The following is a 22,462-nucleotide window of genomic DNA, read 5'->3' on the forward strand; positions in this document are numbered from 1 at the left end:
GGTTCGGGCCGTAGGGTGGGCGGTTCGGTCGCAGGTTCGAGTCCGTTGCTCTCTGTGGTGCTTGGTGCTCCCGTGGGAGCAGTCTCTGCGAGGAGGCGGATGTTTGTTTCTTTTTATAAAAAAAGGTTTATCTCCGTTATAGGTTGTTGGTTTTTCTCTTGAGATGGAGGTGGGCGTTTAGGAAGGCCTGCAGGCCCTAGGCAGGGCTGGCAGCAGCATCATCAGGCGCGGTGCCTGTCAGCACAGGAGGCCGCAGCCCTGCCCTGAGCCACCGCAGCGTGCTGTGCCGGGCTCCGTGTTCACCGCGACCCATCCCTGTGGCTTCTGGGAGAAGTCCTGCTTCCCAGTTCTACACAGAAACGTGAGGAGCGCAGGCTGCTGTGTGCAGGAGTGGCTGCTGAGGCTGAGGTGACTCAGAGGAAACTCATCTGCATGGCAGTCATTGAGCTCCGACGCTGGCAGAATTAGCCGTTTAGAAGCCAGCTATCAATTATGGCTTATATTAAAAAAAAAGTGTGAGATGTTTTACGTGCATACCTCTGAATGAGCCGCCTCATGTGGCATGCAGTGCTCCAGGGCAGGATACCAATGTCCAGTGAGGCTCTGGTGGTTGGTAGTGGCCCATTGGCCTCAGCTGTGCAGGGGGAAACGTGGAGAACCTGTTTGTGTTTTCCATAGACTCGGTTCTAGCCAGCAGGGATAACTATAGCAATCCCACTCCCTGTATCTGCATATCAAAGGACAGCAGTGATACTATCCCTTTGGGATGAGGGAGGTTATCGGTGATACTGCACGTTCTTACAGATTGGAGGAGAAACCAGTGGTGGAGTTCTTTGTTTCTTCAAAGAAGTGAAGTTTGTCTACATAAAAAGAGTCTCTGCTGGAGTGAGATTGAATCTACCACGAATCAGAAAAACCTAACCTCAAATGGAAGGCGTAGGCTTTGTTTACTTTTTCAACCTTCTTTCAGCCCCAACTACCTCCCTCTAATTCAAAACACCCTGTTGTTGCCACCTAGTTCAAGGTTTTTAGCTTAATGCCACTTGCCTCCACAAAGACAGGCACATTTAAGCTCACTCCAAACGGTACTGTCAGGTTCTCAGTGTCCAATGTCTCATTAAATCACAAGAAGTAAGTACTCTTTTGGACAGCTGTTATAGGCTTTCTTATTCTCTGGGTATAAATACATGTAAAATTATCAAAAGCAAAGGTGATTAGCTCTTTAGTATTAAATTGCTAATGTTGGAAAAGACTCCTGTCATCTAGTCCAACCATCATGGCATCCCCACCACGTCCACTAAACCATGTCCCTCAGAAAGGTAAGAAAGACTTGGATGGGACTCAATAGGGACACACAGCATGAAATGCAATTTTGAAGGTCAGGCAACCTTAAGAGTTGTGTGCCTGACTGTTCTTACAGTACCGTAGAGGTCTGGACCGTGTTCCCTGGAAGTATTCAAAAGGTTTCTTAATTAGAAGTGATTGCCCTTGAAGCTGACTGATGATTGAACCTAACCCGACAGTAGAGCAGACTCACTGTGAATTATGACAAAGACACTACTCATTGCATCAACCATGTGATTTTTATTTTTATTTTTTTAATTATAGCCTCTTTGTTGCTGTTCTCCTCTAATTAAAGCCATTGCACTAATTTAAAAAAGCGATTGCTGTTTGAATTCGGAAACATAAAATACACATAAATGCCAGTTGACTGAAACCCCCTCCTACCTCATCGCTAACCACTGTCTGTATCCTGGTGGGGTCCTATGGGAACTCTGCGTGGGTGAACACAGTTTTGGTATTACATTCTAATGCAAGATGAAGTGTTACAGTTGAGTGGAGATCAAGTGACAAACATTCCAGAAAGAGAGGCTAAAAACATTGAATTCACCAGAGCAGTAAAAAAACCAGATATTTAATGGCCTGATATGTTTAATACGTAACAGAAATGTGTAAATCAAATAAGTGGTTGTCTTGATAGGCAGATTGCAGTAACCACCTCTCTTACGTTACCTTTGCATTCATATGCTTAATACACTGAGGCTGGCATTATTAATTTGGAAAATTGATACTTGCTCTGACAGTGCTCTACCTTAATAAAGAATCACATTTTTGCTTTTTACATTTATTTATCAGTACAATTACTTTTCTCGGCAGATAGAAAGCGAGGTTTTGGTAACTATACATATTTTAACTTTTAACCAACCCCATGCCTTACACAGATCTTTGTCTACCAAAATCCATGCACTTCAGCAGTCAGCACTGCTGGCATCTTATTAAATTCAGCATTATATTTTTTTCAAACTTGCCAATGTATTTCTCATCCATTTACCTTCTTCGGTTTTCTGTGTGTATAGTAATCTCTGTGTTTACCTTGTACCTTTAGAGAAAAACATTAACATAGGTAAGCAAGAAGACTCTTAACCACTGGCTTCATTAAAGATAAATAGGAATCTACTCTCAGTTTCAGCCTTGTTTTGTTCTGTTTACATTCTTTTTTATTTCTCTGCAGATTCCTGAGCAACAGGGAGCGCCAGGAGTACAGTATCCTACCTGCACCTTATTCTGTTTTTCTACTACAAAGAAGAATCCTCCTTAAGACAGAATCCTCCTTAATGCAGGCTATAAGTAGATCGTTCTATCCAGGGACTCTATGCCCCAGCACTCCTGTTTCTACAGGCAGAAAATTAGTCTTCCTTTGTTTGGCATGTGGGGAGCCTCAGGGTGCCCCTTGAGCCATAGGCACTGTTTATGTAGCAATTCAGCAGCAAGAGCAATGACTTTTCTAATAGCAGAAAGATCAGGCTCTAGAGGTGTGCATCTCTGTCTGCACAAAGTGCACATTGTGGAGAAAATTCCTCTTTCCCAGTCTATATTTTGAACATTTTCCACAGTGAGAGGTTTTCCCCTCCACATTTTTAAGACATTCACTGTTGAGAGAGAAAATGATGGTGCTAGAGAGGAAGGCATTTAAAGTGGAGTTGCAGCCTCAAGCAGAATGATCTTTTAATATTGTTATTATTTTTTTGTATTTGCTTATTTATCCATTCATCATTACTAATTTCAGCCAACAGAAGGAAACTGGGTTGGGTTCTGGGGAAGGAAGGACTTGCATGAATGCCCAGGGGCTGTAGAGACCTGAGTCGACTGTTTATATAAACGTTTACTTTTTTTTTTTTAAGACACAAAGTCCTAACCTTAAATTGCCAGTTGGTCTGCAATACAGAGACTGCCCAGAGACTTAACACCCCATCCTGGAACAAGGCCTGAGGTAAGAGCTAAACAATAGGGAGAAGCACAAAGCAAACCAGCGTGGTGACAAGAAATGTAGACTGTGTGAGGATGTTTGCAAAAAGGTTAAAATACATCAAGTTTTTATCTTTAATTAGGTAATAGCTAAATTAGAAACTGGAATTTAAATTTTTCTTCCTTTAAGCAGGTTTTTTTTTTTTTTTTTCAATCACAGAGATTTTGTTCCAACACGAGTTTCATTATTTTTGGTGTATTGTCACTTAATGTTCCTTCCAAGATTTGTGTGGGTGACATTCCAGCACAAACCGGCTCCAAATGGATCTTCTAGGTTGAAAACAGTTTGTTCATATAGTTGAATTAAACTCTTTAGTGAAGTCAGCTGTTGTTTTGCTCATTAACCTCTAGAACACCTTTGCTCCAAATGTGACAAGTTGGCTATCTGAAAACTCACTTAAACAGAGGAGTCACTCTGAAAGACAAAACAGAAGGGTCTCATTTTTTCAGTCTGCCTCATTTACTCCTTTGTCTAGTTATGCTCAATGCCCAAAAGGCTGATGAACTAAAGACCACCTCAAAGTTGTAAATAAGTCTCAGCTAATACTGATAACAACAATAACTATTTTGAAAGTTCTGCCTTAAGGTGGATGTTCAATCTGCAGGTGGCAAAGCAAATGATGGACTGCCTTTCAGATTATGCATAACCTGTCTGTTGTGTGATTCCTCCAGTTTCATGTGGCTGATTTCTGCCCCACTGTTCCAAGTTTCTCTCAATAACTGAAGTGATCTGTCACTGGGCTTTATTAGATTTTCTGAGAGCAGATGGCTGATTCTTTTTACCTGGAGAGCTGCCACTTTCTGTAAATGCATCTCAGTTTTACAGTAGTATAATTTATCCGTTTGCATGACAAATAAGCAGGTTAAATTACAACAGTGTTATAATTTCAATGGCTTTAGAGAAGGTGATAGATTTGCTATATAACCTGGGGGAAAAAAAAAGAGGAAAGAATTGAGTCCATTGGTGGATGGGCTGCTGGCCATGAAAAAAACAACCCAGAACGTTATTCAATTCTGGCATCCGTTGTAAAGTTTCAGAGCTGGATATTGCTGGATATTCTGCTTTACATTTCAGCTTGCAGAGCTACATCATAAATAAACTTGGTCTGTGCAGTCACTCACATATACTCATGAGTAGACTTCTTATTTCTGGAGGTTGCCTTTTATCAGCTTGTATTGCTGAGTTTGAATTCCTCTTTGTTTGTTTGCACCAGGTTGTTCTTTTCCTGCTGCTGCTTCCGTCCTGTTTGAATAATTCTGTGCTGGCTCACTGTGAAACTGCCAGATATCCCTTATGTAGCAGTTAGCCACATAGATAAGGACTGGTTTTGTATTGGGGACCTGGCGAGGGCTATTTCTTACTTGTACAAAAGCTGTCTTTATTTGGCACCTGATCTGGGATGCAGTTGAAGTTAGCAATAAATTAAAAACTTGTTATTTTTTTATAAATACAAGGAGAGGAGCATGCAGCTTATAGAGATAGATGAGTAGTCAGTGGTGACTACAGAAGGAGTTTGGTTCTGAGTTCTTTAGCTCTGACCCTTGAGATCCCCCGTCACTGCTTATACCCCACAGATCAGAATAATACTATTTTGCCCCAGCCAAACATGTTTGATAAAATGCTCTCCATTTCTGCTGAGCTATTTGATGAAGTATGAATGATCTTTCTAAATTCTGCTCTTGCAAGTTCTCCTTTATTTAAATGTTGTTGTCCTTACAAGCTTCAAGTTTTACAAATGTGACAAAAAAGCCGTACAAGTGGTATGGTCTTGCTGGAAAATTAATGCAAATCCTAGGCTTATCAATAGAAGTGAATTAGAAGGTTAATTAATTAGCTATGTATGCCACACTGGATATGCTGCTAAAAGGTCATCCAGGTAGCTGACAGTGAGCCCAAGCCGACTGGTACTCCTTAATGAAAGCAAAGCAGACCTTGCCCCTGTGGTACAGAGAACTAATGGTACAGTTCAAATGTGCATTTCAAACCATGAGATAAAGCCCAGGAAGAATAAGTGAATAATCCAGGCCATTTTCTTTCTTTCTTTCTTTCTTTTTTTTTTTTAATTTTTTAAGTAACTGACTAGGGAATCCCCATTTTACCCTTTTTACACAAATTTAGCATTAAAGTTTCTGTTTTCTGTAATCCCAGCGGACCTCCTGTCAGCGTGAAATATACATCTATTTCTTTTCTTTTTGATCTTAACACTTGTAAGTAATAAATAATTGATTGCCAAAGGAATTCTGGGAATATATTCAGCCCTAAATTGAGCACTAAACTATTTGCAAATGTGCTTAGGCACCAGCCCAAAAGATACATCAAAAGAATGTCAATTGGATATTGGGAAGCAAAGTGCCATCATATGTTAGAATTAAGAAGCATAAAATATAAGTAGAGAGATAACAGCTGTCAGAACTGATGGTTGTAGTAATAGGAAAAGGTATGTTTTTATAGAAGGCTATAAACCTTTGTTTAAGCTAGACCACACTTACCTCAGTAATAACTCTCCAGGCCACATTCAGGGAATGCCTCATTTGTTGGCTACTGTCTTGAAAGTGGGGCTTGATGGTGAACTTACCCAAGAGATATCGACAACTTTATCTGAATCATCCTTGAAATAAATCTATTAGAAAAAAATGGGGTGTATCTGGCTGCCTCTAGTGTGGATGACAGATTCACTGTCGCAGTCTTACATCACTGTGTCTACAAGCCCCAGCAAGAGCTTGGTCAGTAATGCCAGTCTGCTTCTGTGGCTGTGCTTGCAATGCAGACAAAATCCCTATACCTGAATGTCTGTTGAACGTATTTAGATGTTATATGATGTTAGTTTTGCCACTGAAACTGAAGCTTGATATATTTTTCATAGGGCACATACTCTTGGAATTCATTTCCAAACACACAAGAACACAATGACAGGGAATGACAAGGATGAATGAACATGGATTTATTTACTAACAGTAAATCATGCTTGACAAACCTGGTTGGTAGATATATGGTTAAATAACTGGCTACAAAGATGAGGGAAGACTGATGAATGTGATATATCTCATCTTTAGTAAGGTTTGACAACATAGCATCCTTATCTGGAAGCTAAGGAAGTAATGGTTTGACGAGCAGAATGTTACATTAGTTGAAAATTGCTTGGATCTCGAGATGTGATGAACAGTAATCAGTAGGCCAGTGCCCAGCTGGTGACTGGTAATAGATGAGAGCCCCACGCTTGGTACTGGGGCTGATACTCCAGTATTTTCATTGTGTTCAGTGAGAATGCACCTTCAGAAAGCATGTGTGTGGTGCTGCACTGAGGGAAATGGCTGTCACACTCAACTGCTTTAGTCCAGAAGTGTCCTGAAATACAGCACTAGGATATATTATTTGAAGACGTGGAATCTTGATCCTTTGCGATTTTCAAGCATCAGCCAGATAAAGCTACGACTGACTTGTTCTAGAGTTGGTGATAGTCTGGGTTTGAGTAGGAGGTTGGTTCAGATGACCTTTGGGAACTTCTCATAGTCAATATTTCTCTGATTCCGTAATCTTTGTTTCCACTCAGCAGCTAGAAGAGTCACAAGTTGGTTTGCTTGTGACATATCCCAAACCTGTTTGGTTTGTCTTGTTTAGAAGATTCTTGCATCTGTTTAAATGGGACACCCATGACCAGAGGTGTGTATCAAAGTTAGGCCTTGCACTGGTGTTGTCAGAAGCTTTTCAGAATTGTGGTGCTATGGGGAGCTATTTCCATATGACATAGGTTTCATTCACCTCAGAGATTCTCTGTGTAAAGCAACTTGCAGTAACTCTTAGGAGGTAATTGCGCATGTGGAGTGTACAAAGAGAGTGTGCTTTGTCCATGTTTGTTTGGCATGCTCGTGGTTCTGTCATGAGGATGGAAGATGGCCATAGGAGTGGCACAGAACAGACTCAGCTAAGAGTTCACTGATCCGTAGTTTTTCTGTCAGAGAATACAGGCTGGGGTAAACAAGGGTCCTCAAGGACTCTCTTCTGATGGAAGGAAAATGATGGAGGATTTTTTGTAAATTTTGAAGACATCATCAGTTAGTTATTTCAGTCTGACAATTGTCTTGTGCAATAAGGTTTTTTATAGATCTTGAACTTAATTATACTAAAATATCTGAATGACAAAGGCCATAGCTGAAAGGAAACATTAAAAAAAATGTTCTTGTTGGCTCACTAGTGGATTGGAGTACAAGATTTTGCTCTTTTGGCTTTGAAATTGTGAAGCTCCCCTAGGATGGAAACCCTTTCATACTGTATGTAAAGCTGAATAGACATCTAAGGTTATATTACATTAGGGCAGCACAAAATAGCCCTGCAGCTTGGGAAACCATCCTGTATTCTGATTTCCTATATTCACTGCATTCAGGCATCAGTGAAAAAAAATACCACTTAGAGATAAGTAGCATTTCTCTGTTTTTTGAACGTACTCACTTTGCTTATGTTCATACCTATTTTAATACTTGATTTTCTGCAAATGACAGTAAGATGCTGATAGAAGTATTCATTGAGGCTGCATGTTTTTTAGCGAGCATTCAAGTATATTATGAATGAAAATGAATTCTAAATATATATAAAACATAAGATTTTACATCAGCTGTATGATTTGTGCATTCACGTAAGCAGTCACGGCCCAAGTTTTCTGATGGTGCATATTTATAATAAACTTGCTGAGAGATCTGAGATCTGGTAGTAATTGTTTATGGAGGAGAAAGTATGTGACAACATTCTTTATCTGCACATGGGGTTTTCTGAAGTACTGAAGTACTGTCTCTGGTTATGTAAATCATAAAAACGTGGTCACCACTTCTGCTACCTTAATTTTTAATAAGCAGTGCAGCAGAGGATTAGGTTATATTTAAAAGCTAACTGATAATGTAGCACTTCACTACAACAAATCTGAGTAATTTAAGATTTTCAGTGTGGAGACTAAGGCTGCAGTTGCCTTATGCTTCAAAATTATACAGATTCAGTCTGTTGCTGCAAGATGTGGCTCCTCTCTGGGCTGTAGGTTCATGCTGTCTCTTCGCACTGTTCTATGGTTGGGATCTCAAAGGTGGATTTCTTCTCTGTGAAATTTATTGTCTCAAAAACAAAGCTTAACATTCTGAAGCACAAAGTGAAATGCCCAGAAGGAAACACCCTGTTGCTAGGCCATCCGAAGGTGGTATAGAATGTTTTTTGTGTCTGGCCCAAAGCAGGGTAACTTCTACTCTTTAATTTGCCAGGGAATTGCAGTAGGCTTAAAATAATTTCTGTACAAATCCCCTGACATCACCAGAGTTTCAAGAAAAATGATTTTGCTCAGGGTAGCAACTGCAGTAAGAAATGTCATGATGCCTCCCAAAGACCTGCAAGCAAGCACTAGCCTGGACTTACTAAACAGATGGTCCATAACAAAGAAGATGGTGTAAGTCAGTGTGGTAATGCATTGGAACAGACTGCTCAGGGAGGTGGTGGAGTCACCATCCCTGGAAGTTTTCAAGAAATGTGACCATGGCACTGAGGGATGCGGTTAGCGGGTGTGAGGCTGGGTTGGGACAGTTGGATGTGACGGTCTTTGAGGTCTTTTCCAATCATAATGATTCTTTGGATCTATGGGGGTGTAGTAAACTTGTGGGAGCTATGACCACAGATTTCTGGGAGGCTCTCCATGTTCATGTGCCATTTCACAAGTCACCATCCATAATAAAAGCAATTACAAGGATTTCATGCAACAAGAGCAGGGTGTCTGAGGACTTACGGCCATTCATAAAGGTCACTGGATTCACAAAGGCAGCTGTATATCTAAGAGACCATTGCAGTTGCCAGTGGATCTTACTATTGCTGCGGTCCAAGATCATCTTCTAATTGAATGTAACATCACTAACATTGGTGGTAGGTTGTTTTTTTTTCTAATTGCTTTTTTTTTTTCCCCCTTTTCTGAATTTAAGGATAACATCATTAAGTTTTTAATTATTTAGACAGCCATGGAGTTATTCTGACCAAGAAGAGCTCTTTTCACCCTGTTCTCCGGAGTCATCAGCTGACTGCAGTATTTCCCTACCCTACCAAAGTGAACCTAATAGTTACTTTGAGAACAACTAAATAAAATACCCAGATTTTTGATCTCTACTCCCCTTTCCTTCTTGCTCTTGGCAAACAAAAATCCTGATAAATGAAATTTTTACTAATATAGTCCCCAACCCCCTAGATTAAATGAAAAGGTAGAGTGGAGGTAAAAAATATTATTATCTGGGTAATTTTATCCATTATTATAATTAAAAATGTGTATGAGCAAGTGACCTCCAACTTCTCAAGAAATTAGGTGCCTCTGAGGAATTAAACAAAGCTAGATAGATGAGGAGTCTTAGGAACAGTGAAAGGGAACACAAATAGGTCAGCTAGCTTGCAAGCAGCTCTGCAAATGTTTTAATAGACATAAATTAGGGGCCTGGTGAACCAAGAGGAAGCAGCCCTGATAAGTTTGAGTGATTGTGGAAGTAGTTTTTGGAGGCAGAGCTCCAACTTTATCTGCATCTTTGATATTTTCCTCTTTCTCTTGGGATCCTATCTTGGGAAAATATCACATTTCACAGTCCAAGCTAATTAGCCAACAACTGTGATTTAAATCGTTAATTACAAGCATCTCTGCTGACACATGACTTATGCATTGCCCTTTGTGTGACTAGATGGACTACTGTACACACAGTGTGTGTTGACTACAGCAGTAGAAATTAACTTTGATTTTCTTTTCTCTGGGTTATCTGCTCCCTTTCTGTTAAAACAACAGGTGCATCAGGCCCAGCCAGTGCTGAGGTGACTGCTGACATTCTCCAGCTGTGCATTTATCCTCTGCTTCCATTCTTCTTTGATTTTTTTCCTCCCTTTTGTAGGATGAAAGTAATGACAATGTGGGATTCTAAATATACCCAAGCAGCTCACAGGTTCTGTGATTGTGCTGGAGGCTGTGTGAAATCTGCAGGCAACAGCATGCCTGCTTGCAGTTTTGCTTTAGGTGAGAAGCTGTTTAGTGCCTTAAGACAATGTCAGAGACATAAAGTCCCAAAGGCTAATTCACTGGAGGAAATGCTGGCAGTGTTTGCCTGAAACACACCCCTTAGCAGGAAATGTCCCTGCTGGAAAACAGTGAGTGTAGTTAGTGTAGTTTAGTGGTGAATCTCCATTACAATGAATTAGACACCCACAAACAGACAAGTTTGTCAAGTGAAACACTGCTGAGAGAGAGAGCAGGGGAACCATCCATCCATCCTCACAGGAGATCCCTAGGAACGCCCAATCCTAGTGAGGCATGTATTCCTTTAGTGCCTCAAGCCTGCTGAAGCAGTCCCTGCTGCTCCCTCACCTCCTGCTTCCAGCCTACTTCTCCTGGGTAGCAGTGATGGGTTGAGAGGTAATGGCATCTCTCTTCCTTCTATCATATCAACTCATCATGGTGTCATCTGCAAACTTGCTGTTGGCACTCGATCCCACTGTCTTGTGACTGATAAAGATGTTAAAGGGTGCCGGTCTCAGACCAGCTGCCACCTGGACATAGAGCCACTAACCATAACCTTTTGGCCATCCAACCAACTCATTATCCATTATCCAGCTGTCAAATCCACATCTTTCCAATTTAGAGATAAGGATGTGATGCTGGACCATGTCAAAGGTCCCACACAAGTCCAGGTAGATGACATCAATTGCCCTTCCTCTCTCCACTGATGTCATCATTCCCTCATAGAAGGCCATCGGATTGATGAGGCTTGATCTGCCTTTGGTGAAGCTGTGCTACTGTGTCACATCACCTCCATGTCGCACTCAGCTTTCAAAAGGATCTGTTCCACGATCTTTCATGTGCAGGCATAAGGCTCACTGGCTTGCAGTTCCCCAGGTCTTCATTTTCCCCTTTTTTAAAAATGGGAGTGAATATATACTAAGGTGATGAGGTATCTGTTTTTTTCCGGGGAGCTTTGCAGGAAGTACAAAAGTTTCACAGCACTTTTGAGACAGTGTTAAGGGCTCATCATGTTCTTCTGTTCTAGAGCTCTGGTAAGTTTGTATTCCAAAGTGCTGTCACAGCTGTTTATTTTTTTTTAGATTTAGTTTAGTTTAGTTCTTGTGATAGCTACTTGATATGATAGCAAGTGGTTTGAATCACTATTTGAGGGTATCTCTAAATTGGCTAAAGTCAGGATTTGCTCATAATGCAAGTGGGAAGGCTCTGGTCTTCTGGCTATAAACTTAGGTATGCTTTTTATTATTTATTTATTTTAAAATTGAATTGTGTTAGATAAGTATAATGTGGAACAAGTCCCCTGTTTACTTTATTTATTTATTAATTTATCATTCCAAGAGGGCTGGCTAGGGGCAGGGAAAGGAACCATTACTTTGTAAGTACGTGTTTACCAAATGATGAGGTAGCGGCTGGGCGGATGTGGCTGCTGGGCGATCTTTAAGCAATTGCCCCATCGTCTCTAATTCTGAGCTCCTGAGTTACATTAATTTCATGTTTCATCCCTAAAGCTGTGAAGCAGATACATTTTTCAAACAGTAAGAAACATTTTACTTTCCTATTTTTTTTTTCATGCCAATTCCATACCTTTCCTGAGGGAGCTATAGTGCCTGGCTGAGTGGAAAAATAATTGTGGGTCTGCAATAAGTAGATAAGATGGAAAACTTGTTCTATTGTAAAGGATGCAGCTGCTTGATTGCATCTGCCTGTGTTGTCTGTGTGTGATATCCACATTCTTGTTGTCAGAGCTTGAGATGATTAGTACTGCATCTTCACATCACTGCTTGCACCTACTGATAGCCTTTCTTATTTTCAACTCCATCATGTGATAGTCTCAGCTACTGTAATGATAGCTGAATTTATGAAGGGAAAAAAGGAACAACCCATAACTGAAACAAGGCGCAGCACCCACACAAATTCCCGAGAAGAGCTTCATCCTTAGCTGCTACAGAGTTGCTACAAGCTTTAATTTATCAGAGTAGGAATATAGGCAGGAGGAGGTTTGGTATGCACAACTCACACAGCAGTGGAGTGGATGTGTATGTCTGCTTCAGCTGAGGGTCTGCTTCTAGCATGGGTGAGTACATTTAACTTTGATCTGCTTTACTTGGGCAACAAGCAGAGTGAAGAGATCCTGAGATGTGCCACCCACTTGGTTAATCACCTGCAGCCCAATCCACATTGCTGCACTGCCACTGCTACCAGTTGTTAAGATACAGAGATCAAGAGCAGTTTGCAATTGCTTGCAGTTTTCTCCAGGTGCAGAACAGACCTGTTTTTCTCTGGTGCATGTGGAGGTATTGTGTGGAAACCAATACCAAAGGGCTGTGGGTTTGAAAGTCTTTGTTTTCACAGATGGTGAAGTTGAGATAGAGGAGACTTGAAGTGTGGGGTTTTGGCTTTATACAGTATTAGTATCAAAACATTTTGTAATTCAATAGCAAAATTCTATTACTTATGGAAAAGCCCAACTTTGTTATTAATACGTGTTGCAGCGAAGGAAAAAAAAAGAGGGGTTAAGTGCAGGGAAGCATTAATGAAGACACAAGAACCGAGGGAGAAGAAACAGTGAAGAGTATTTGAGAAAATTACGTTTTTCCATATAGCTGATGATGAAAACACTCATTTGGGAAGATGGGTTTTCTCTCATATCTCATGTAGACAAATGTTAAGTTTTGATGTCAGCTGGGTTTGAACAACTTAGAAAAATATGGAAGGCATGAATCTTTCTGGTGCTTGAGGCACAGAAGCAAAAAAGTGTAAATCAGTGGGCATCTGGCAGCAGAACTACCATAATTCTGAGTGCTCTGTAGTACGTGGCAGCTTTTGGATGCATGACCTGTGAAATGCAAGTAAACACAACATCTCATAATCTGCAGTTTTATTGCAGAGTGAGTTTTATTGCTGTGAGTTAAGTCCAAGTAGAGATTTTGGGGATTCTTAATCAATTTCACCAGCAAATCCACCCCACCCCCAAATGTATTTACTTGAAGTAGAAGTAGAGCTCCAGTTTTTGTGAATCTTTTCGTGAGATAGTCTTTGTTGGAGGAAACAACCCATTCCTCCCTTGGCAGAAAGAATGTGTTGGTATTTTAATGTTACTGAAGAGAATTAGCCCCTGGCTTTTGTGGAAGGCTGGATTTCCACCTCCAAGTACTGTGTGCCAGCAGCAGCCTCACAGCCCCGCTGTGAGGTTGTTGCAACCTGAAGTATACACAAGATTTTCTCCCAAAGCCTTTTTTTAAAAAACAATTCTGCTGCTTGGGAAAGTTGTTTGAAAAGACTTGGAAAGATATTTGATATAAATACCAGGAATTCTGGAGATGAGGAATGGCATGCTGCTTTTAACGGTGTTTGAGACTGACTACTGCCTTACTCCTAAGGCAAGGCTTGGTCTGACCCCATTTTGTGTCTCTAGGGTTGATCCTGTCACATGTACTTTGGATCTCCACGATTTTGGACAGCTATGTAGGGCTACACTAAATGTCTTTGTAAACCCTGATTAGATCAAAATGATGTTTGTGTTGTGTGTGACAGTTCTTGCAGTGACTTGGTGAACTGAAGGCTTTGTTTCCACAGACAGGCTCTTTGGTATCTCTGGTTTGGCTGATTAACAAATACATTTAGTAACTGGAAAAATATGTTGCTGCTTTGTTGATGTGTTGATTCATTTGATGTATTTTAAAACAACAACAACAAAACAAACAACAAACTGATTTGCCTGTCCAAACTAGTCTAGCTGATATATCTGCAGAGGTAGGCTGGGCAGGAAGATGTCGAGATTGGCTCTCATCAGACCATGGCAATCTCGTTTGCTGCATGGTCTTAATGAAGAAATCAGTTCTGAACAAACAACTATCCTGGGCCTCAGATGAGGTATCGTATGGCATTGCTGTAACAAACAGATCTATGCTTTTTGAACAAAATATTATGGGAAACTTACCAAACCACAAAACTTGAGTGTATCTGAGATTTGATTAAAAAATATCTAGGTTGCTCTGAAAATAGTGCCTCTTATTTACTTCCATGGAAGGTATAACAGATACAAAGAGCACAATAACACTGTTTGACAGATCAAATTGTCAGCTACAAAATACTGTTTTTCAGCATAGGCCTACCATTAGCTATTCTTTTTCACCAGTGATGAACAAGAGCCTGCATACTACACTCGTACAAATCTGCATGGCTACCTGAAACATAGCTTGTCTTTCATGTCACTGTTGCCACTGCTGAAACACACCACCCACCATCTCACTTTTCTCACATGCACTGTTTGGTCTCCATAAACTTTCAGCAAGGATTGATGAATGTCGATAGATGCCACTTTGTCTGATGCCACTTTGTCTGCATGGAGGAATTCAATGACACGCCTTTGCTTCATGCACACTTCCATGTCAGACTGCCCCTCTGTTGCCATCTGTCGCACTGCAACAGAATATAATGGAATATGGGTGGAAAGGTTCAGCCTCTACTGCCATACCAGCAACATCTACCTCTGATGTGGTGGGCCAACATCATAAAATAGGAGGCATTACTTTCAGAGCAGCCTTCCTACACTGCATAAAAGTTATGTGATTGACATTTTAGTGATTCAGACAGTAAGAGGAGAAAATATTCCATTCGGTACACAGAAGACAGGATGTACAGTTTCCAAGGCAGTAGGCTAGTTGAATCTGCAGTCACTTTTAAGGGTGAAAACCACTGGATAGAAGGTTTTGCACAAATCTGTGTAGTCATCTTTGAATTGATGCACTTCTTGTTGTGGGGGTGATTTTATACAGTGTGGAGCTGGGCTGTTGTTTGCATTCTGGAGTACCTCGGGAAGAATGCTAATCCATCTTCTGTGTGTGTGTTCATCTAAACATCCTGAGCCATCATTTTCAGAACAGGCTGTAATGCATCTGTTGCAAAGAAGACAAAGATTTGTGTAGCCGTACGTGTGCCAAGGAAGACAAATTCATCACTCATTCCTTGTTCTGTGCTGTTCTGACTCCCTTCTGCAACAGCTTCAGACAGGTTAAGCCCACAGTCCTTTAGATATCGACACAAGATGTCTGCCATGTTACTTTGTTGTGTAATGATCTAGCTGTGCTGATGCTGTGATCTCTCTATCTGTGAGGGCAATTCTGACCTTTCACTGTTAGCTTCTTAGTGATTTTTCTTCATACATCTGCTCATGATTTTTAAATCTTTGATGCTTCTACCATTTCTTCAGTCTTAATTGAATTTTGCAGTGTGCTTAAAAAGTGAGGGTAGCAACTATCGGTGAGCTTTTTTTCCTTTGAACACCACACTGAATACTCAAACAAGAAATTCGAAAATGAATACTAAAATTGATACAAAAACTAGAAACATACAGTTGACCTTACACTATTTCCATATTCAATATGGGCAGTCTTCTTTTTTTCCCCTTAAATTTGCAATTTGTAAATGTATCAGCAGCATTGTTGAGGAAGGAGTAGTTCAGACCTTCCCTATATACTGACTAGACCTGTTGTTTTCCAAGTTTCTTCAGAAGTGATGGGGTAAAACCCCCTATGTAGCTTCTTTTTACTTCTAAAATTAGAGATGTGATGTTTGGCAAGTTCAGTGGTGCAACATCATAAAGTATATAGCATTGAGTATATGGAACAAAAAAATTGTGTTTTAAAAACAGGTAATGCAGTTATGCTATACATATATATTGTATTTGTACATACATTCGTAGTCAAAGTTGTATCATGTTAATGATAACCAGATTTCAAGGTAGACAAGAGTGTTAAAAAATGTGAAAGTGAGCATGAGAGCTTACTAGAAGACTGCTTGCTTTGCTTGAGTTTGAAGAACTATTGCTTTCATTAATTATGAATGTTCTTTCACAACATTTCTCTTAGAGTAAGAGAAGTAACTAAATAAAAGGATATTATTAACATAGTTGTCAGAGTTACTGTGGTTGATATTCCCAGCTAAAAGAGGGTCCCAGGTTGTGCTGGATTCATTTCAAATTTCAGACTGTTATTTATGAAGAGCAGAAGGGTAATTTCTCAGCTGAAGTAAGCTGAAATTGTTAGAACTCAATTTAAAAGGCAAAGAATTGGAGTGGTTTAAAATAGGCTTTGCATAGCCTCTACCTCAAAGACACTATGGCATTCAGCTACCATGGTGATGAATATGGTACAAACACAAAATAGATTAGATAGAATCCAGAATGTTTTGAGTAGATCTAAATTAACAGTATCTGCTCAGGAAGGAGAGGTAGAGAGTCACTGGGCACTGTTTAAGAAAACATACATCAACAGCCAGTTCAGAGTGGCTTATACAAAGAGGAGGATAGGAAGCAGTTGTTCATACTGTGACTGGTGATGCAATCTCAGTGGGAATATTGGGTTCTGATTCTGTTCAACCCTGTCACACACACACACACAAAATGCAGAAACAGATGATGTTCTAGAAACATGAGAAGCACAGAAAGATTCTACCTGGGGCATAAAAGCCTCTTTTTAGCAGGCAGTGCTAGAAATGGCAATGTTCCCTCATATATTTATAAGGCAATTAAAGGATCACACAACAGGGGGATACACAAATAGAAAAGACTTTCAGAAATGTCACATTTTCTATAGAAGATGTACAACTCTGTTGCCTTTCAACCAAACCACAGATTGTCTTTTAACTTTCTCATAACAGAAGTCCTCACTATAAAGACAACAAATAGTTTTTATTCTGTTTGCATAAGCAGCTTGTGATTTTCCGCCATGATATCTTAAGGTCAACAGTTTGGTAGGAAGTAAAGCTTGTTTAGGCCCCAGTTTGCACTTATTTAAATGGTATATAAGTTTAGGAGTATGGATAATTGTTGTTTTCAGCAGGATTATTCATGTGCTTTAAAATACAGATGGAGTCTGCTCAGAATGGTCTTAGAAGTAGCTGTTTAAAGGTCTATAGAAACAAAGAACATAGAATAGGTTAATATGTGCTTTCCAGATGTATCTTTGTGAGAAGATTTGCCCTATGTTGCTGCTTTCCCCCCCTTATTTTTTTCTTTTTCTTTGGCTGTGTCACAGGGAAAAGCCTAGATTCTCCAGCAATTTACTTCCCAGAGACTGAGTAATACTGAAGTAATACTTCTGTGATTTCTAGTGTGTGAACACCAATACTTGGTGACCTTTGCTAGTGATTATAAGATGACAACTGTGTAGCAGCTGCCCTTAAACTCATCTCATGTTAGAGATGATCAGGGGATTAAAGACCTGTCTTTCACACTGTTACTTTTTGAGCTTCTGAAGTGAGTCTTTTTTAACGTTGCCATCATTTTTACCACTTAGAAAACAAGTGAAGACTGCAATCATGTTTTTGTGACCAATATGTAAGCACAGTTTTTGGCTTGTCAGATGAAAAAATTAGAAGGTGCAGTACATCTAACTCAAAAACAATTCACAGGATAAGATCTGATAACAGATTTCCACTACTTGCCAAAAATCAAGGTTTAGAGAAACAGTGCTGACTACACTACTAATCTACAGATTGAAGTATTAGATTTGAAAGTATTTTTTAAAAAATACATAGCTCAAATTATTTTAGATGGAGGGTGATGACTGGATAGAACAGAAACTTCGGGACATGTGCCAGGAGTGCTCTCTTACCCTCATATTTCTTGATTTGAGATACTACAGGACTCTCTGTAAGGAGGCAGGAGAAAGTTCTTGGTGCCTCTTTGAAGTTTTCCCCTAAAAAAAGCAGTGGTAGAAGTAAAATATACTCACATCTATCCCTTTAACTAGAATTCATCACAAACATACAGTCTGAAAGAAAGCTGCTTGGGCAATACAAACTTAAGAGCCAGCAGTATAGCCCTTCAAAAGATCTTTGTTTTTATTGGTACCACCAAGTTAGCCTAATACTTTTATAGATCAGCAATGAAAAAGAGCTGGCTGAAGCTGATGTCAAGCAGGGGGAGAGGTTATGTAAGCAAAGGAAATCTTATTTGCAGCCTCATTTATTTGAGGTTAGGCAAAGGCAATTGGTTTACTTGCTAGTTAATTTGGTGGCATCCCTGGACTCTGAGCTTCTGAATCCATTTTGTTTAGGAACCCGTCTCCTCCTGGCAGATTGCATATGTAACTGAAGCTGCCATTCCTAATTCTCCAAAATACCAGTGTGATATATCTAAGTATGACACCATCACCTTTTGAGATGCATAATCTAGAACACAACGTGCAGTTCATCTTAGGAGGCTGGTTCAAACGCACCAGCACCACTTTTCTCTTCCATACTGACCTTTCTTAGCTGAGCTCACACGCGCTATTTCAGTTATCTAAGAAGTTTTTCTGCTCTCTTGCTGTTGAAAAAGTCTCACAGGAGTTAAGAGTTATCAAAACTCCAATATCTACTTCTTCGGATTACCTTCTTTATTGTAAACATACAGTAGCATTAACACTTCAAAATAAAAAACTGAAAATAAAACCCAACCCTCTGCTGCCTACACAGTTCTCCCTTTGAGACTGAAATGAAAGAATGGCAGATACTAGCCACATCACTTAATACATTCCTCAAAGGCATGTGGTGAAAAGGGGTGTAGACAAAGCAATGTAAAACAGCAGAGCTTTAATTGTGTAACTTATGGTAGGCGCTACAGATATTCAAATTGAGACTACCTAACCTTCTTGGAAGTCATTTTCCTTTTAGTATAGCTTAAACTTGACAAACTTTTGTGGCCTGCACTGTACAAAAGGTGAAGGGATGTCATGATCTACATTGGCTGAAAGCACGAAAGTAGAAATAATAATGTTCTTCTCCAATAATGAGGGAGAAGCCATGATGTCTTCCAAACGCTGAAGAAGAATCTATCATTTGCTGAGCTGTATAGATAGGTGTCTCTTACTTCTTCTTCTGCCTGAGGAATTATTCACCATTATTTTCATTTAAATAATTGCTAGCTATTAGAGTTCTAATATATCACCTGGATGTATAAGTGTTTTTACATCATTTCTCATTGCTGCTGAGTAAGAACACCAACTGATGTATATTATCATAGAATCCTTAGAACTGGAAGGGACATTTAAAGGTCATGTAGTACAACTCCCCTGCACTGAACAGGGATCCCATGGCTAGATCAAATTGCCCGTGGCCTGATCGAGCCTCACCTCGATCCAAGGACAGGACATCAACACATCTCTGTGCAACCTGTTCCAGTGCCTCACCAACCTTACAGCAAAAGGCTTTTTTCTTACATTCAACCTAAATCTACCCTCTTTAAGCTTGAAACCATTTCCCCTTGTTCTGTCACCACAGACCCTGTTAAAGAGTCTCTTCTATCCTGTAGCTCCTCTTGAGATACTGAAAGGCTGCTCCCAAGTCATCTTGGAGCTTTCTCTTCTCCAGGCTGAACAACCCTAGCTCTCTCAGCCTGTCCTTGTAGCAGAGGTGTTCAGTCCTTTGAATAATTTCTGTGGCTCTCCTCTGGACTCCAACATAGACTAACAGGCCTATGACTCTCCTGTACTGAGGACTCTACACCTGGACACTGTACTCCAGGTGAGGCCTTACCAGCACAAAGTGGAGTATCTAGCAACAACAGTTTCCTGGCTAAAGTTTTATTCCAGGTTCTCTATGGATTTATCTCTATGCTACTTGATTATGGTCAGATTTCTTCTAGGTCCAGCTGGAACAGCTCAAAACCTTACAGTAATTGATCCAATCACATCTCTTCCACTCTGCTAACAAAGCAATTTGAATGCTCCCTAATCCTCTTCAGGCATAAGTGACTAAGTTAGCACATAGCACCTACTTAAACTGTTTGAACTATCTCAGCTGATTCTGCTTGAAGTGGGTTGGGGAGCACTCCGACAAACAGCTGGGAGAGCCAGGGGGTAGTAATCAATGCCCCAGGGACGGCAGTAAACATCTTGAAAAGAAAAGGGAGGGCACAAACGTTTCAAACCTCTGCAGCTGTTTGCAAATTGAATTTCTACATGCAGCCTGCAGGCTACATGTGAACTATGACAATACCTCCTTTTCCAGATGAAACTTTCTTCTCAGCCATTGCAGCTGGAGGGTGTGGGGGTGGAAAGGGAACTCGAGAATGGTAAGAAATGTTACAGAAATGTGCCCATGTAGCATGAGTGTGTATTCTCTAAGCATAGCATATTGTGCGACAGCATGTGAGAGGGGAAATTTTGGCCAAGGAAATCAAAGAATTCTTCTTTCTTTTTTTTCCCCTTTCCTGTTGGATCCCAAAGCAGTGCCTTTAATGTGTCATTCAGATTTGACTATCTTGAAGAGGAAGCAGATGATTCCCATCCACCTTGAATCTCCAATCCTTGAGCGCACTTACTGGAGTCTGCCTTTCTAGTTATCTCAGCACACCGATAAGGGAGCCTTTCTAATGCACAAATTGGGCTGGCTTCCACCATGCTCTATCTTCCAAAATTTCTACAGGAACCGGTGTGAGCAAATATGTTGAGTGAATGAGCTCGGTGTGGGGTAAATGGCTGAACAAACCCCACAGGTATCTGCAACAGTCTATAGTTATTGCACCAAAGATGGCATTTCTGAGGACCAGGGGATACATTTTCATGGTTTCATATAAAGCCTGTTTCTGCGTGAGCTTCTGCACACCAGTGCTCGACTGAGAAAGGGTAATAAAAACTGACACCCCCACGATTAACAAATGTGTCCCTGTGGTTAACACTCGGGCCAAAGCATCTGCAAGGCTTATTTCTGGTGCTACCACGCACTCACAGTATGACCATGGCTGAGTCACATATGAGAAATCATTATCGTATATGTAAATAGGATGTCAACAACTTTGCAGGTGATGTTTGTTGCAGCTTTTTTTTTTTTCTTTTTTTTTTTTTCTTTTTTTTTTTTTCTCACATGCTTTGAGACTCGGGTATTAATTTGGTATTCTGGGTCTGCTTGTGGCCAACTCAGAGGATATGCGGGCTATGCCGCAGCCACCTGCACCCAGAGGAACACAATTTGTGTTTTCACAAGTGAGTGGTTAAATTCTGGGGGGGCAAACCCCACCACCACTGAGATGTGACCCATGAGGTGAGCTTTGCTCTGAGGGACGGTAGCATCTGCAGTGCTTGCTAGGGTGTGGTGAACTCTTTCTTTCTCCTCCTTCCCTTACTCTGCTGCATCCTTTGTGAGGTTTAAAAGAAGTTTTTTAACCTGATGAATGTGTATTTGGTCAGTGTGTACTCGTTGGGTGACAGAGTACCCCTCACAGGGTTATGATCAATCATGAAGAGTCTAGCTGGAGGCCTGTAACTAGCGGCGTTCCCCAGGGATCAGTGCTGGGCCAAGTCTTATTCAATATCATATTGTTCATCAATGATCTGGATGAAGGGATAGAGTCCACACTCAGCAAGTTTGCTGATGATATGAAGCTGGGATGACACACCAGAGGGCTGTGCAGGTACATCAAGCAGTGTGGCCCGCATGTGGAGGAAGGTGATCCTCCCCATCTACTCTGTCCTGGTGAGGCCACAGCTGGAGCACTGTGTCCAGTTCTGGATTCTTGAGTTCAAGAAAGACAGGGAACTGCTGGAGAGGCCAGTGGAGGGATACAAAGATGATTAAGGGCCTGGAGCATCTCCCTTACAACGAAAAGCTGAGAGATCTGGGGCTGTTCAATCTGGAGAAGAAAAGGCTGAGAGGGGATCTCATCACTGTTAATAAATAGCTGAAGCGCAGGAGTCAAATCGATGAGGGGGGAAGACACTTTTTGGTGGTGTGCAGCAATAGAACAAGGGGCAACAGGCAGAAACTGAGACACAGTAAATTCTAGACAAACACATGGAAGAACTTCTCTTTTAGAGGGACATAGCACTGGAACAGGCTGTCCAGAGAGATTGTAGAGAGTTCTCCTTTGCTGGAGATATTCAAGACCTGCCAGGACTCTCTCCTGTAGGGAGAGTTGTACTGCTTTAGCAGGGACTCAAGTCTGTGAGATCTCCAGAGGTCCCTTTGAATCCTTATGATTCTGTGATGCCCCAAACAAGGCTACAACCCTGCTGACATGAACATCGTTCAGTAAGTTTATTCACTGTGTTCTGGAGCCCGTGACAACATGCAAAAAGAACGCAAAAGAAAGCCCCTCCAATAACTCCCCACCAGCCATCCTCGCAGGCTCGCGGCCCCCTCTTAAGATGGCCGCCCTAGAACGG

General features: G+C 40.8%; 1 protein-coding gene across 1 annotated transcript in view; it reads left to right on the top strand.

Moving 5' to 3' along the window:
• Nucleotides 1-3,189: 3,189 nt before the first annotated feature.
• ACTR3B (actin related protein 3B) overlaps nucleotides 3,190-22,462 on the top strand; it is a 51,255-nt gene continuing 31,982 nt past the window's right edge. The window contains exon 1 of the mRNA XM_010712387.3: nucleotides 3,190-3,271. The gene's annotated coding sequence lies outside the window, so the exon portion shown is untranslated. The remainder of the gene's footprint in view (nucleotides 3,272-22,462) is intronic.

This window comes from Meleagris gallopavo, chromosome 6, assembly GCF_000146605.3.
Source record: "Meleagris gallopavo isolate NT-WF06-2002-E0010 breed Aviagen turkey brand Nicholas breeding stock chromosome 6, Turkey_5.1, whole genome shotgun sequence".
NCBI lineage: Eukaryota > Metazoa > Chordata > Aves > Galliformes > Phasianidae > Meleagris > Meleagris gallopavo.